The sequence below is a fragment of the Panthera pardus genome, unplaced genomic scaffold, assembly GCF_024362965.1.
Source record: "Panthera pardus isolate Hobbes unplaced genomic scaffold, ASM2436296v1 HiC_scaffold_13, whole genome shotgun sequence".
NCBI lineage: Eukaryota > Metazoa > Chordata > Mammalia > Carnivora > Felidae > Panthera > Panthera pardus.
This window is the reverse complement of record NW_026526688.1, coordinates 99,776,900-99,791,962: the sequence shown is the minus strand read 5'-3', so window position 1 is coordinate 99,791,962 and position 15,063 is coordinate 99,776,900. Positions and strand designations below refer to the sequence as shown.

Genomic DNA, 15,063 nt, shown 5'->3' with positions numbered 1-15,063 from the left:
TGTGTATATGTGTGTGTGTGTGTGTGTGTGTGTGTGTGTGTGTGTGTGTGCGTGCCACATTTTCCTTATCCATTGATCTATTGATGGATATTTAGGTTGCTTCCATACCTTGGCTACTGTAAATAATGCTGCAGTAAGCATGGGGTGCATAAATCTTTTCAAATTAGTGTTTCTGCTTTCTTTGGGTAAATACCCAGTAGTGGAATTATTGGATCATATGGTATTTCTATTTTTAACTTTTTGAGAGATCTCTATAATGTTTTCCACCATGACTATACCAATTTACATTCCCATCAACAGCGCATGAGACTTCCTTTTTCTCCTACTTGCCACTTGTTATTTCTTGTCATTTTGATTTTAGCCATTTTGACAGGTGTAAGATAGTATCTGATTGTTATTTTGATATGCATTTCCCTGATCATTAGTGATGCTGAGCATCTTTTCATGTTTCTGTGGGTCATCTGTAGGTCTTCCTTGTAAAAATGTCTATTCAGGTCCTCTGCCCGTTTTTAAGTTAGGTTGTTTGTGTGTTTTTTGGTGTTCAGTTGTAGAAGTATCCAATATTTTGGATATTAATCCCTCATCAGATATACCATTTGCAAATATTTTTTCCCATTCAGTAGGTTGTCTCTTTGTTTTGTTGATGGTTTCCTTTGCTGTGCAAGAGCTTTTTATTTTGATGTAGTCCCAACAGTTTTTGTTCTTACCTCTGTTTCCCTTACCTCAGGAGACATACCTAGTAACATTTTTCTAGGGCAATGTCAAAGAAATTACTGCCTATGTTTCCTTCTAGGAGTGTTATGGTTTTGTGTTTCACATTTAGGTCTTTAATCCATTTTGAGTTTATTTTTAAATTTGATATAAGAAGGTGGTTCAGGTTTATTCTTTTGCATGTCTCTGTCCAGTTTCCCCAGTACCATTTATTAAAGATATCGTCTTTTCTCCATTGTATATTCTTGCCTCCTTTGTCATAGGTTAATTGACCATATAATCGTGGGTTTATTTCTAGGGTGTCTATTCTTTTCCATTGATCTATTTGTCTATTTTTGTGCCAGTGCCATACGTTTTTGATTACTACAGATTTATAGTACATCTTGAAATATGGTATTGTGATACCTCCAGCTTTGTTCTCCTTTGTCAGGATTGTTTTTGCTATTCAGGGTCTTCTGTGGTTCCATATAAATTGTAGTACCATTTGCTCTAGATTTGTGAAAAATGCAGTTGGTATTTTGATAAAGATTGTATGGACTGTGTAAATTCCTTTGGGTAATATGAACACTTTAACAATATGAGCCCTTCCAGTTCATGAGTATGGAATATCTTTCCATTTTTTTCTGTCATCTTTAATTCCTTTCACCAGGGTTTTATAGTTTTTGGAACTGTTTTTAAATTATACGTGAAGTTTGGGGGCAAATAAATGAAAGACTAAGTAGCAAAGAGCTCTAATGTGAAAGCCATAGTTTCACTGACCAGCTAAGCTGCATGTGTTATTTATAAGGTGCCCCGGGGCAAAATTGTGACAAGGAATTCCGTCTTTTCATTCTCTCTTTGTCTATTAGTTTCTTTTCTACATAGATTATATGTACTTACATGCTACCTGGAACAAGCCAAAGCAGTCAATAAAAATAAATCTTGATTACTAGATAATCCACCATTGTGAACAGTCTACCACTCGTGTCTATCTTGGCCTGTAGCCTTGATATTCTTTTTACAGCTCTAGATCAGTGGAGGATTCAGGCACATAGGATATGTGCTCGCTAGGGTTTTATTTGAATTTTTGCATGTATCGCCTTCATTTTTAAGACAATGAGAAAATACAAATAAGTGAAAATAATAAAATGAACAATAATTATACTTCGTTAATGTTACAAAATATGTCATTCCAGACTTATTTTTAAGGCCATGTATATACATACGTGAAGGAAGTATGAATAAATGATTAAATAAGAAATGAATGAATGAATAAATAACAAAGTGAGAATGTGTGTGTATGTGTGTGTATGTGTGTGTGTGTGTGTGTGTGTGTGTGTATACACACACCCCACCCCCTCACCTCTTCAGACGTTCACTCAAATGCCACATTATTAGTGAGGTGCTCTCTGGCTGCCATGCACACATACATGCACACAAACACTTTGTATCTCCTTTCTTGCTTTAGTTTTCTTCTTTGCACTCAAATCAGTATTTTTTCTAGGTGTCCATCTACCCCCCTCACCGCCACCAGATTTAAAGCTCCGTGAGTACAGGATTCTCATCTGTTTATTCAACCGCTATGCCCCAAAACTTAAACCAATGTATGGCATACAGTGATTGTTCAGTTGTATAGTGAATGAGGGAATATAAAAGTCTGGTTGATTCACAACTAACCTTGAGTGCCAAGCATACTCAATTTAAAGTTCAAAGGAATTTTGTGTCTGTTTCCCTTAATGGTCTAAGAAAGAGTTGTGTTTGAAGCAAGTATTTATTTATATATCTGAAAGGTGAGGGAAAGAGGAGTGAGGATCTCTGCCTTGAGGCAGATGTGCCTGCAGCGTTTGGGGGAAGACCCAGGTGGCCAGAGCTGCTCCAGCAGGGTTAGAAGGTGGTGGTAAGAGATGGAGGCAGAAGACAATAGGAGGCCCAGTCATGGAAGGCCTTAATGCACTGATAAAGATTTATTTAATATATATGTATGTATACATACATGTGTGTGTGTATGTATATATATATATATATATATATACATACATAATATATATGTATACATATATATATATATATACATACATAATATATATGTATACATATATAATATTTAGGAAAATTCTCCAATGTCAACTATTCCTTGCTTAAAAATACTTGAAACACTAAAGATTATAGAATGGCAAGTTCATTCTGAATCCCAAATAAACTTGAATTCTTGAACACAGACACATAGTCATTAAGAAGACTGTTATCTGTGAAGTAAAGGAACTTACTCCTTAATTTTTGAAGCTATATTTCTGTAGATCTAATATTAAAGATGGATTTGAGTGGCATAGGATCTAAAACTTAGATTTGGAAAGTACTTCCCTAAAATGCGAACCTAAAACATTCTAACAATCCCAATACCACTTGGCATTTTGGGATGAAGGGCAGGGAGGAGTCCTAAAGAAATCACCCTACAATCTTATGTCTTCAGTATTTTGCCAATTTAATTTTGAAGGCATTTTCTGGCATCCTTTCAGATTCTTCCACATGCCATATTTACATTAACTACACTAAGAGACATAATTATAACTTGTGGCTAATTTGTTTTTAAAAAGAAGAGAAAGAACCCACAAGAAGCATGTTAAAAATAACACTGAAAATATAATTTAAGTATTAGACTTAAACCAGTTAGTGTCAAAATACAAGCTTCCATTCCTAAGCAAGTTTAAATCTACATCATTACAGTATGACATGATGTGTCTGAATAATAAAAGACTAAACTTTCATAAGAAGTGACCCTTAAAAAATATATCTGTTTTTCTATGTGTGTTTTATTTAAGGAAAATAGTTAACTGCACTTGACCACTTTCTATCTATATGCAATTGCACTTACAAAAAAGATTCATCATTGATTATGCTCATTCTTAAATAAACTAGTCAATAGCGGGCCTGAAATTAACAAATGAATTTTCAGATGTGGAAACAGAATAGTTTTACACCAGCATACAAAACAAAAATACTCTAGCCATTAATGTTTGGGAAGTTGTTTGAGGTTTTGAAGTGTTTTTTAAATATCCTTCTTTTTTGTTTTATCATTTTTTAATGTTTCTTTATTTTTGAGGGGGGGGGGCATGCGTGGGGGAGGAGCAAAGAGAGAGAGAGAGACAGACAGACAGAATCCGAAGCAGGCTTCAGGCTCCGAGCTTTCAGCACAGACCCCAACTCAGGGATCAAATTCACGAACCGTGAGATCATGACCTGAGCCAAAGTCGTGCGCTAAACCTACTGAGCCACCCAGGTACCCCCGACTGCTTCTAAAATTATAGTGATGCCTATATGTGCGCACTTAATCAATGGAATCCCTGAAAAGTCTGGCTAACTGAAATTAGCTTATTATCAAAATGGGCTGATGAAACAATAATTATAACACTATCATGATTTTTTTATTCTTACATTAGATAATATAGAGTGTAGTTTTAGCATCAGGAGTAGAATCCAGTGATTCATCTCTGACGTACAACACCCAGTGCTCATCCCAACAAGTGCCTTCCATCAACCATCTTCCCCACCTCCATCAACCCTCAGTTTGTTCTTTGTATTTAAAAATCTCTTACGGTTTGCCCCCCTCTCTATTTTTATCTTATTTTTCTTTCCTTTCCACTATGATCATCTAAGTTTCTCATATTCCATATATGAGTGAAATCATGGGATATCTGTCTTTCATCTTTCTCCAGACTGACTTTTTTCACTTAGCATAATACCCTCCAGCTCCATCCATGTTGCTGCAAATGGCAAGATTTCATTCTTTTTCATCATTGAATAGTAGTCCAGTGTGTGTGTGTGTGTGTGTGTGTGTGTGTGTGTGTGCATGTGAATACACTTCTTCTTAATCCATTGAGCAGTTGATGGACATTTGTGCTCTTTCCAAAGTAGCTCTTTGGAGCTACTGTTGATAGCACTGCTATAAACATTAGGGTGCATGTTCTTCTTGAAATCAGCACTCCTGTGTCTTTTGGATAAATTCCTAGTAGAGCAGTTCCTGGGTCATAAGGTAGCTCTATTTTTAATTTTTTGAGGAACCTCCTTACTGTTTTCCAGAACAGTTGCACCAGTTTGCATTCCCACAAAAAGTGCAAGAGGGTTCCACTTTCTTTGCGTCTTTGCCAACATCTGTTGTGTCCTGAGTTGTTAATTTTAGCCATTCTGACAGGAGTGAGGTGGTATCTCAGTGTGGTTTTGATGTGTATTTCCCTGATGATGGGCGAAGTTAAAGCATCTTTTCATGTGTCTGTGATCTGGATGTCTTCTTTGGAAAGTGTCTATTCATGTCTTCTGCCCATTTCTTCACTGGATCATTTGTTTTTTGGGTGTTGACTTTGATAAGTTCTTTATAAATTTTGGATACTAACCCTTTATCCAATATGTCATTTGCAAATATCTTCTCCCATTCCATCGTCTGCATTTTAGTTTTGTTGATTGTTTCCTTAGCTGTGTAGAAACTTTTTATCTTGATGAGGTCCCAATAGTTCATTTTTTGCTTTTATTTCTCTTGCCTTCAGAGACGTCAAGAAAGAAGTTGCTGCAGCTGAGATCAAAGAGGTTGCTACCTGTTTGCTCCTGTAGGATTTTGATGCTTTCCTTCTCACATTTGAATCTTTCATTCATTTGAATTTTTTATGTGTGTGTATGATGTAGAAAGTGGCCCAGTTTCACTCTTCTGCATGGTACTGTCCCATTATCCCAGCACCATTTGCTAAAGAGACTGTCTTTTTTTTCTATTGGATACTCTTTCCTGCTTTGTCGAAGATTAGTTGACCATATATTTGTGGGTCCATTTCTGGGTTCTCTATTCTATTCCATTGGTCTATGTATCTGTTTTGTGCCAATACCATACTTTCTTGATGATTACAGCTTTGTAATACAGGTTCTGCTTTGGTTTTATTTTTCAACATTACTTTGGCTATTAGGAGTTTTTTGTGGTTCTATACAAATTTTAGGATTGTTTTTTCTAGCTCTGTGAAGAATGCTGGTGCTATTTTGATTGGGATTGCATTGAACATGTAGATTTGGGAAGTATCAACATTTTAACAAAATTTGTTCTTCCAATCCATGAGCATGGAATGTTTTTCCATTTCTTTGTGTCTTCCTCAATATCTTTCATAAGCTTTCTATAGTTTTCAGTGTACAGATCTTTTACGTCTTTGGTTAGGTTCATTTGTAGGGATTTTAAGTTTTTTGATTCAATTGTGAATGGGATCAGTTCCCAGATCTCTCTTTCTGTTGCTTCATTATTGGTGTATAGAAATGTGACCAAGTTTTGTACATTGATTTTATATCCTGTGACTTTACTGAATTCCTGTATTAGCTTGAGCAGTTTTTTGGTGGAGTCTTTGGGTACTCCATTTAGAGTACTATGTCATCTGCAAAGAGTGGAAGTTTGACTTCTTATTTGCCAATTTGGATTCTTTTTATGCCTTTATTTCATTTTTTTGTCTGATTGCTGAGGCTAGCACTTCCAACACTATGTTAAACAACAGTGGTGAGAGTGAATATCCCTGTCGTGTTCCTGATCTCAGGGGGAAAGCTCTCAGTTTTTCCCATTGAGGATGATATTAGCTGTGGGACTTTCATATATGGCTTTTATGATGTTAAGGTGTGTTCCTTCTATCCTAACTTTCTTGAAGGTTTTAATTAAGAAAGGATGCTGTATTTTGTCAAATGCTTTTTCTGCATCTATTGACAGGATCATATGATTTTGATCCTTTCTTCTATTAATGTGATGTATTATGTTGATTGACTTGTGAATATTGAACCAGCCCTGCAGCCCAGGAATGAATCGCACTTGATCATGGTGAAAATAATTCTTTTGATGTACTGTTGAATTCAGTTTGCCAATATCTTGTTGAGAATTTTTTCATCCATGTTCATCAGGGATATTGGTCTATAACTCTCCTTTTTAGTGGGGTCTTTAGTTTGGAAATCAAGGTAATGCTGGCTTCATAGAATAAGTCTGGAAGCTTTCCTTCCATTTCTATTTTTTGGAATAGTTTGAGAAGAATAGATGTTAACTCTGCTTTAAACGTCTGGTAGAATTCCCCTGGGAAAACACCTGGCCCAGAACTCTTATTTGTCAGGAGATTTTTGATAACTGATTCAATTTCTTCACTGGTATTGAGTCTCAATTTTCTATTGAAAATTTTCTATTGAATTTTTCTATTGAAATTTTCTATTGAAAATGTCTATTGAGTCTCAAATTTTCTATTTCTTCCCATTTGAATTTTGGTAGTATGTGAGTGTCTAGTAATTTGTTCATTTCTTCCATACTGTCCAGTTTGTTGGCATATAATTTTTCATAGTATTCTATAATAATTGTTTGTATTTCTGTGGTGTTGGTTGTGATCTCTCCTCTTTAATTTGTGATTTTATCTATTTGTGACTTCTCCCTTTTCTTTTTGAGAAGTCTGGCTAGGGGGTTATCAATTTTGTTTATTCTTTCAAAACACCAGCTCTTGGATACATTGATCTGTTCTACTTATTTGTTGTTTGTTTGTTTTTGGATTCTATAGTGTTTATTTCTGCTCTAATCTTTATTATTTTTCTTCCGTCTTTGGGTTTTCTTTGCTGCTGTTTTTCTAGGTCCTTTAGGGGTGAGGTTTGGTTGTGTATTTGGGACTTTTCTTACTTCTTGAGATAGGCCTGAATTGCAATGTATTTTCCTCTTAGGACTGCCTTTGCTGCATCCCAAAGGGTTTGGACTGTCATGTTTTCATTTGCATTTGCTGTCATATATTTTTTTATTTTCTTCTTTAATTTCCTGGTTGAACCATTCATTCTTTAGTAGGATATTCTTTAACCTCCACATATTTGGGGCTTTCCAGAATTTTTCTTGTGGTTGATTTCAAGTTTCATAGCATTGTGATCTGAAAATATGCATGGTATGGTCTCAATATTTTTATACTTGTTGCAGGATGTTTTGTGACCCAGTATGTGATCTGTTCGGAGAATGGTTCACGTGCACTCGAGAAGAATGTGTTCTGCTGTATTAACATGAAAAATTATAAGTATATCTGTTAAATCCATCTGGTCCAATGTATCATTCAGAGCTGTTGTTTCCTTATTTATTTTCTGCCTAGATGGTCTGTGCATTGATGTAAGTGGAATATTAAAGTCCCATATAATCATGGCATTATTATCAATAAGTTTGCTTATGTTTGTGATTCATTGAGATATATATATATATATATATATACACACACACACACACACATACATTTGGGTTCTTCCATGTTGGGGGCATAAACATTTACAATTGTTAGCTCTTCTTGATGGATAAACCCCTTAATTGTGATATAATACCCTTTTCCCTCTTGTTACAGTCTTTGTTTTAAAATTGAGTTTGTGTGATATAATATGGCTACTCCAGCTTTCTTTTGACGTCCATTAGCATGATAGATGGTTCTCTATCCCCTCACTTTCAATCTGCAGGTGTCTTCTGGTCTAAAACGAGTCTCTTATATGCAGCATATAGATGGATCTTGGGTTTTTATCTATTCTGATACCCTATATCTTTTGACTGGGGCATTTAGTCCATTTACAATCAGAGTGATTATTGAAAGATACGAATTTAGTGTCATGGTATTATCTGTAGGTTTTGTGTTTATGGTGACCTCTCTGGCCCTTTGTTGTCTTTGCTGCTTTCCAATCACAGAATCCCTTTTAGGATCTCCTGCAAGGCTGGTTTAGTGGTCATGAACTCCTTTAGTTTTTGTTTGTCTGGGAAAGCCTTTATCTCTCCTATTCTGAATGACAGCTTTGGTGGATAAAGGATTCTTGGCTGCATAATTTTCCTATTTAGCACATTGAATATTTCCTGCCATTCCCTTCTGGCCTGCCAAGTTTCAGTGGACAGGTCTGCTACTACCCTTATGTGTCTGCCTTTGTAGGTTATGGCCCTTTTTTCCCTAGTTGCTTTCAGAATTCTTTTTTTTTTTTTTTTTGCCAGTTTCACTATGACATGGCATGGTGGTGACCTGTTTTTTGTTGATTTTGAAGAGAGTTCTTTATTCCTCTTGGATTTGGATGCCTGTTTCCTTCCCTAGATTAAGGAAGTTCTCAGCTATAATTTGTTCAAATAAACCTTCTGCCCCTTCTCTTGCTTTTCTACTTCTGGATCTCCAATGATACAGATATTGTTTCATTTTATGGAATCACTTAGCTCTCTAATTCTCCCTTCATGATCTAATATTTCCTTCCCCTATTTTTTTCCAGCTTCATCAGTTTCCATAATTATATCTTCTATTTCACCTATTTTTTCCTCTGCTTCTTCCATCCTCATTGTCACTGTACCTAGTTTATTGTGCATCTCATTTATAACATATCTTAATTCATTGTGACTATTTCTTAGGACTTTCATCTGTGCAGCAATAGATTCTCTGCTGTCTTCTATGCTTTTTTCAAGCCCAGCTATTAGTCTTACCACTGTTATTCTAAATTCTTGTTCAGATATATTGTTTGAATCTGTTTTGAGCAATTCTCTGGCTGTCATTTCTTCCTGGAATTTCTTTTGAGGAGAATTCTTCCATTTTGTCATTTTGGCTAGGTTTCTGTCTCTTGCATGTTTTAAAAGCTTGTTATGTGTCCTGAACCTGTGAGTACTACTATATTAAAAAAGGGTCATACACTGTCCCAGGCCTGGCATTTCAGGAAGTGTTTTTGGAATGTGTTGCGTGCACTCTGTTGTTGCATTTTGGCTGCTCTATCCCACTGGTCAGTCCTCTGCAAGGCTTCTCCTTGCTTGTTGTGGTGGAGTGTTTGGACCTTCCACCAGGTTGCTTTGATTTGTTCATTGATATAACTCTGGAAAAAAGGAAAGGGCAGGAGGGCAGTCTGATCTCATACAGGAGAAAAATGAAAGGGGAGAAAAGAAGACCAAGCAGAGAATCAAAAGAACTATACAGTTAGTACAGAGAGAGAGAAAGGAAAATAAAGAAGATACAGAAAAGATGTAAAAAGAATAGAGTAAAAATGCCTGGTTAAACAAACAAAGCAGAAAAAAAATATGTTTACCAAAAACAAATCAAAAACTATAAGCCTGATTCCAAAGGAAAAAAAGAAGAACATAGAAAGAGAAAAGAAAAGGGAACAGAAGAGAAGAAGAGAAGAACAAAGAGACAAATAGACAAACAGAGGAACACAAAAACAGTTGTCTGTTGGTGCCTGGGACTGGTGGCAGCACTGGTCTGGAGGAGAGGCTGACTGCATTTTATCAGTCAGTCTCACTCCAGTAAACAAGCAGTTACCAGGCACGGAGGGGTGCGGTTTGGTGTAAGCAGGTCTCACCTCCACTGGGGGCCACCATCCTGTTCTCTGAAGCCCCACCATGTTGTTGTTGGGGAGAAAAATGGAGACACTCCAATCTCTCCTCCCAGACTGGGTGTCTCAAACCACACTCTTCTTGCAGCCCTCACAGAGCAGTGCAGGCCGTCAGCCTGCCCAACTCCACAGTCTCCTGCACCTTCTAGACACTTGGCTGGGATTCAAAACCCTATGTTTTAAGGGGCCTGCACCCTGTGGACCCTGTTCTGGTGTAGTGCCCCTCAGCCCTGCTGATAAAAAGCCTTTGTCTGGCTCTTGCAGGGTCATTTGTCCTTGAAGAGGCAATAAACCCTCTTCCCACAGTGCTCAAGGAAGGGGACTGTTCTCTCCCAGTGTGTCCCTGAGATTGCTACAATGCCCCGGGGCAGCTCCCTCCCCCACAGGCACACATGCAGGGCCAGCTCAGGTTAGAAGAAAGTCATGCACTTTGGGACCTCTGAGCTTCAGCTCCTAAGGCTGTTTGCAAAATAGAAACTGGTACTGTCCATATTTCTTGTTCCATGGTCCAGAGTGGTTTTCCTTGATACTGAAGCCCTCTGTCTTTCTCTTCCTTTTGCCTCTCCACAGAAGGGGTTCCCTCCCCTCCGTGCCTACGCCATTTTCTCTCCCCCAGTTCACATACACGAACCTCCATCCTGTCAAGCTGTTCCCCTCCACCTGTGGAGATCTTTCTGCCACTCCGCAGATTGATTTCCTGGGTGTTCCAAGTGATCTGACCTCAATACACCTGTGTTTGAGGGACAAAGAAAATCCCAGTCCCCCTACTTCTCTGTTATTTTAACTCCTTCAGCACTATCATGGTTTTTAAGCAGCTGTACATAGTGCAGCATAAAGATGCATGTAGTTGTATGTAGTGAAAATGCATATAAATTGTGTAGACAGCACAAGTGTCTTCTCCTTAAAAGAAATTAAAGTTCAGGGTTCTGAGTTCTTACAAGAAAACTAAAAATAACTTCATCTTTATCTTTAAAAAGAATTTAAGTAGGCCCTTTTTTTTTGTTTTCTCAGATCCATAATAAGGAACTCAGGGTATCAAATGATCAGTGGTAATGACCATTACATTAGTTAAAAGTTGGTATGTGTTGGGGCGCCTGGGTGACTCAGTTGGTTAAGCGTCTGACTCTTGATTTCAGCTCAGGTTATGACCTCACAGTTTGTGATTTTGAGCCCTAATGGTACAGATCCTGCTTGGGATTCTCTCTCTCCTTGTCTCTCTGCCCCTCCCCTGCTCTCTCTCTCTCCCTCAAAATAAATAAATACACTTTTTTTAAAAAGTTGGTATGTGTAAAAATTTATAGACCATATGAAGGAAATTTTTAAGACAAACTAAATATTCTTAAGTGAAATGTGATGTCAATAAAGGCACGTGGCTGGAATTAAAATCTTCCAGGTTAAAAAGTAAAATGAAATTCAACTAAATAAAAGTGAAAGGCTCTTTCTTACCAGGACCCTCAAATGGATGGATGAGAACATTTTGTGTAAAAAGAAGCATTCTTAAAATTGTACATTTAGGAAGACTGCTCTGTATGGATGTTGGGGCGACATACAGTGCAGGGAGTAGCTCATGTTGAGACAGGCCCCTCCCCCTCCGTATCCATCTGCACATCACCCACTGAGTAGTTGATATGGTGTTTGAATAATTTATATCAGCTCAAGAGTTAAACTTGACTGCTCTAAGGATAAATGTATTCCCTCACACACCCGCCATTGATTCATTTAGGTATGAAAATGTGTGCCAATTCTGACCAAAGAGATGTGAGGAAAAGTTTCCTGCAGATTTCTGGAAAGGTTTTCCTCAAAGATAAAAATGGGAAGCTCCGCCCTTTCTCCCACCGTCCACAAAGAATGAAGCCTAAACTCCAGTGTCACTGTTGACAATAACCATGAGGTCATTCAACCTTAGGAGAAAACCACATTGCTGGTAACCAAGTGAAAAGGTAAGAATAGAATCCAGAATTGTTTATATTTGAGCTCCACAATGAACTAATCCTAAAGCCAGGCCTACTCCTGGAATACTAGTCATATGAGTTAAGAAGTGCCTTTTACTGTTTAAATCCACTTGATTTGCATATTTCTTGCATTTTCAGGCATGGTAACGGATAAAGGACTCAGTATATATTTGGCTCCAGGATAGAACTAAGCATGAGCTGCCAGTACTACAACCCATAAGAAAGACAGTCATAGTCATAGTTTAAAAATGTATATATATATATATATATATATATATATATATATATATATATGTATGTATCTAGAATCTTTAAAATGAAGAACGTGAAGGCATGTTTTCATTCTTCTCTGTAGACAGTCTTAGAAAGCCACTTAAAATGGCAGCTGCCATTTGATCCTTAAGTGACTAGGACCTCTGTGAGTACCTCCTACCTGGGATTTGGTATGCAGATTCAACCTCTAATCTGGATTACAGGGAGAATTTCACAGTGCGAATTTTGAACTCTGCTTGGGAACCTCTTTGAAGATCAGCCAGAAGATGATGGAAGTGCAAATAACATGCAGAAGCTCACAGCTGTCCTTCTGTAGTTCATGCTGAGCTGGCAGTCATTCTCCCAACATGACAGAAGTCAGATTACCCTGAGCATCAGCCTTTTACAGGTTATTATGTTCTCATCTTCAAAATGCACTAATCCCCCCCTTCTATTTTTTTCTGAATTTTACAGCAGGAAATGCTAAAATTATGATTTCCTTTTAAGAAGTATACATGAATCTTACTAAGAAGGAAGTTGGGGGGGGGGTTGTTTGTTTTTTTTTTTATTTTGGGTAGCAACCAAAATAAATGGTTCTACAAGAGTCAACATTTTCTATTTTGTTTTGCGTTATGTACAGATGCTTGGTTATAATTTCTATTAAGTGTAAGTCTCATAATGGCTTTCTTTAAGGAAATATTGTACATTTTTTGGCCCAATTTGAACATAGGTTCCTTTTAGCATGAATAAAAATACACTTTTATTGATGCATGTTTAAGTGTTTTTATGAATACAAATTTTCTCAAAAATTGCTTCATTTCTAAGGCTGAGATTGTTTGAGTGCTGAAACCTATTGAGTAGTCACAGTGGACCATGCTTAGCAAGTGTAAATATAGAGTAATTTAAGTCTAATGAAATTAAAATGAATCATAATTAAATACAAGTCAAATTAAATTTTCAAGTAATATCCATTACCAAGAGGAATGTCTTTTTTTACTTATACCCCATATTAAAAACCAAATTAGTCCCTTCAATGTATGCTATAAAACAGAAAACAATTTAAAAATCAATATTCTTGCTATTAATACAAACATCATGATAACAAATGATCCCCTTAAAATACAAAAACAAAAATTAACTATTTTTATAAATAAAAATGACTTTGCACACACACTCAGGTTTCAGTGACAGAAAATGAACAGGTTTCTATTTGTACTTTCTTTTAAGAATTGATTATCAAAGGCCAAATTGAACAAAAATTATTGTACGTAAGAAAAGTCAACTAAAGTATGTAATCACATTTGTTTCTGTTAAGCTTTTTTTTTCTTCTCACAGCACAGAACATGGGACTTCATTAAATCTCAGCATTTACATATTCATGTAAGTAATTTTTTTCATTATGAGTTACTAGTTCATATCATCATCTTGTTTGGGGTGGAGGCAAGTGTCAGCTCTTTAAAGTACCTAGGCATTATCTCTCTTTCATTAAAATACATTTTTACAATTCTACATAATCAGTACTATTACCTCCAGTTCCATTAAATACCAGAAAAAAAGCACCCGAAGAGCTATTTTGCATTGTAATATTTATTTCTAATGTACAAAAACACAGACTCTATATATATGAAAAATAAATATTAACCACAACCAATTTTATGTTTCCTCTTTTACTAATAATTAAAAGTAGCATTTTGCAGGGCCACCCGGGTGGCTCAGTCGCATAAGTGTCTGACTTCGGCTCAGGTCATGATCTTGTGGTCCGTGAGTTCGAGCCCTGCATCAGGCTCTGTGCTGACAGCTCAGAGCCTGAAGCCTGTTTCAGATTCTGTGTCTCCCTATCTCTCTGCCCCTCCCCTGCTCATGCTCTGTCTCTCTCACTCTCAAAAATAAATAAACGTTAAAAAAAATTTTTTTTTAAGTAGTAGCATTTTGCATATCAAATCCATTTATCTTAAGAAAACTGAGATATATAGGTAAAATACAATGAAACGATCTACATTTTATAGGGCATTATTCATCATGTTGTTAAAACTTATAAGAATAAAAACGATAATTTGGTTACACATGAAGCCAGTGTTAGCGTCCTGCTCTGAGTCTTGTTCTGCCAGGATTGGTTAAGGGTCTCACGCATCATTGACCACAGGGCCACCTACTCACCTGCATGGGGAAGAGCTGGAATATTCTCTAGCTGGAATATTCTCCAGGTGAAACAAATTACCTCATACTGCTATCAAATCTCCATGTATCTCATTAATGCCACCCACTCTCCAAATGACTGAAGCAGTTTAGAGTTGCGCACACACGTATTTCCAACCCCACGAACAAATCAAATGCACTACTTAATTGTTAAATTTTTTTTTAAATCAAAAACATATGGGCACTATGGAGAAAATATGCATAAATGAAAACATAAGAAAACATCAGCCATTTGTGGGGCTTATACCTTATTAGGTATATATTGGGATATACCTTATATTATATAAAGTATATTATATATATTATATTTATTATAATATATATTATGTGTTATATATATTATATAAGGGGACATTTTGAAAAAAAAATAGGTGCTCAATAAGCACGTGAAAAGATGCTCAATCTCATTCTGTTAAGAAATATGATAACCTTCCATATTAATGAAATTTTTTAAACTTTATGAAATACAGTATTGGATGCACAGTTATGCATAAATGCATGTAATAAGTATACTCATTTCAAAATTTTTTTTAAATAACAAAAAATGAGGGAAAGCAATTGGTTAAAATTTTTCCCTTCTTTCATTTCTGTGTTTCTTCTTTCCTGTACTGTAAAGCTTTCT

General features: G+C 36.4%; 1 long non-coding RNA gene across 1 annotated transcript; it reads left to right on the top strand.

Moving 5' to 3' along the window:
• Positions 1-11,768: 11,768 nt before the first annotated feature.
• Positions 11,769-13,853, top strand: LOC109246953 (uncharacterized). The gene is made up of 3 exons (XR_002071523.2): positions 11,769-11,981; positions 12,470-12,654; positions 13,581-13,853. It is a non-coding gene; the product is annotated as an uncharacterized LOC109246953 (long non-coding RNA).
• Positions 13,854-15,063: the final 1,210 nt, after the last annotated feature.